This window comes from Scylla paramamosain, chromosome 10 (assembly GCF_035594125.1).
Source record: "Scylla paramamosain isolate STU-SP2022 chromosome 10, ASM3559412v1, whole genome shotgun sequence".
NCBI classification, from domain to species: domain Eukaryota; kingdom Metazoa; phylum Arthropoda; class Malacostraca; order Decapoda; family Portunidae; genus Scylla; species Scylla paramamosain.
Window position 1 is genome coordinate 19801932 of NC_087160.1, and position 2500 is coordinate 19804431.

Consider the following 2500-nt stretch of genomic DNA (forward strand, 5'->3'; position numbering starts at 1 on the left):
TGTATTTTCCTCGTGTTAATTATGAGTATTCTACCAGGAAAGAAATATGTACAATCACCACTACCTCAGTTTATCAAATCCCATTCCACCTACTCCAAAAAATTACCATATTTATCTCATCCTCCACTCCATTTTCTATCCCAACATTGTACATAATCTGACCGCTTAACTACCACGCAAACCCACTGTCACCACCTCCCTTGAGCCACCCCATCACCCCCAACACACACACAAAAGACGAAACTTACACTACCTCATCCTCTTCATTCTGCACTTCCCTTGCTAGCTTTCATCACACCCCTCCCTCCACCGTGACTTCCCCACCACCTCCATAACCCCAAGTACTTCCACCCCTCCAGGTCCTCCATCACCACGCTTCCCGTAGACACCACACCCAGACTCTCCATCCACCAACCCCCCATCCACCCACCTCATCCACACCTTCACTCCCATTATTTCCTTCACCAGACTTGAGGTAAAAGGAAAAAAAGTGATACACGTTCTCGAGGCTTTGAATTTTTAGAGAGATACCTTGTCACCAACTGGAGGAACAAAAAAAAAACAAAAACAAAAAAACAAGACAAGAGAAGACATGTTAGGCAAATTCTATGTATCTACAGGTCTTTCCATCTATTTGTAATGCGTCAAAGGAGAATTTAATGCATCATATTAAGGAGGGAGATGTAAAATAAGTCCTTAGTAATACAGGAAGGGTTTAGAAGCAGCAGGGTTAGAATTCTGGCGAAGGAAGCTGTTTTACATCCCCTGAAGCGATATCTATAAAAAAATGAACGCAACCTAGGCACCCCTGCTCTCCCATTTTCCGTTTCCCGTTAAAGAAAATGGAGTGTTAGGGCGGAGAGGGGTTAGATTTTAGGGTAGACTTTTATATCTCCTTTTTTATTGTACCGCTATTCCACGCTATATTTTCCCGCCTTTTACCAGTAGTTTGGGTTATATTACATTGTTACCCGTCTGCCTCTGTATTAGTTGTGTTTGAATATTGGCGCGCGTGTGTGTGTGTGTTTGTGTGTGTGTGTGTGTATGTGTGTGTGTTGTTGTTGTTGTTTTGGTCTCGTGTGTGTGTGTGTGTGTGTGTGTGTGTGTGTGTGTGTGTGTCGAAAACCACTTAGTGTTTTTTTTTTTTTTTACGTTATCGCAAATTACTTGAGAATGACAACTCGGTATCATACAGTCATCAAGTCTTGCAGTCACTTCATACTTTGCATGTACGTTCATTCTGGGAAAGTGTGTAACTTGCATGACAAGTGTACAAGTTCCATGCCTGAAAAAAAATGTGGTATTAAAAAAAAAATGCTATTGTTTAAAACTTTATCGGGATCCCTATTTTTTGTGTTTTCTTTTACTCTACTTTTTGATGTTCATTTTGAGATTTTGGAATGACTTGGTTTTCCGTAGCGATTTTAGATGTTTGAGAGAACCGCTTTTTTTTTTTTTTTTTAGATAATTTATGCGTAGATCTGCATGAACCAGTTGTGAATATTGATAACTTATGCAGTCAATAATAGGACAGAGGCTCTTTTCTTTGAGTGCTTTGAAATTGGATGTAAATAATTACCTCTAATGAGTTATCAGATAAGATTACGAACCCGAGAACTCTGGTGATGTCTAATGAGCAGACGCAAACAAGTGTGACCTTCAGGAAAGACTTGCTGCTCACAAATATCCTCTCGTCACTGCGACTCAAGTCTTTTTATTCCTCCCAAGCGTTAAATACGAGGAACTTTAAGTTAATTTGCCATTTAGGTGAAAACTCCGTCATGTGCATTTTTCTCAGGGCGTTTCTTGCAGACTCAAGCTTTAAAAATCCCTATTGAGACAACGGTAAAAGTTTTCCCCTCAAAGTAAAGTGCATGAAAAAAAGTGAACGTGCATAATAGCACAAGTTCCTTCCAATCAGTGCTCCTTCCTTCCACCTCCAGTCCTCCTCCACAAGCCTCTTTCCTCTCACCTTGAGCCTCCACCTTCCCTGCGTCCCTCAGACTTCTCGAAGGCACGCGCGTCACCCGGGAAACACAACTGAATCTTAACTCAAAAACGCAATTGGCCGGCGCTGCTATAAATAGTGCTTCTTGTCGCGGCCTTTCAGCGGGCGTGGGGCGGCGGGGGACGAGGGCTGAGGCATAAATTCTCGCGTCGTGGAGGCCACCGCCGGCCACTCCCCCGAAGAACTAAAGCAATGCTCCATTAAGTAAAAGTTTCCATACAAAGAACGCCATGATGGAAGCAGGATATAACCCCCTCCCGGCCAGGCTACAATGGCCCCTCAAATCACTGGCAATAAAAGCTATAATGGCCTGCATGTCGAGTTGTGGACGCCGCCTCCGCCGCCGCCACCACGACCACCACCACCACTGCTGCTGCTGCTGCTGCTGCCAGACGCACGATCAATACCCTCCCCCCTTCTCTCCCTCCTTCCCTCCTTCACCCCCGCTAATGCTCTCTTAAATTTATTTGAAATTCGAGTGACTATTAGAAC

General features: G+C 43.7%; 1 protein-coding gene and 1 pseudogene across 7 annotated transcripts in view; one reads left to right on the top strand and one right to left on the bottom strand.

Annotated features, from left to right (window-relative positions):
* Positions 1-2500, bottom strand: part of LOC135104320 (lachesin-like) — a 30996-nt pseudogene that overhangs the window by 15376 nt on the left and 13120 nt on the right.
* The window catches only part of LOC135104319 (carbohydrate sulfotransferase 11-like), a 240446-nt gene that overhangs the window by 853 nt on the left and 237093 nt on the right, over positions 1-2500 (top strand). The gene's annotated exons all lie outside the window — the stretch shown is intronic.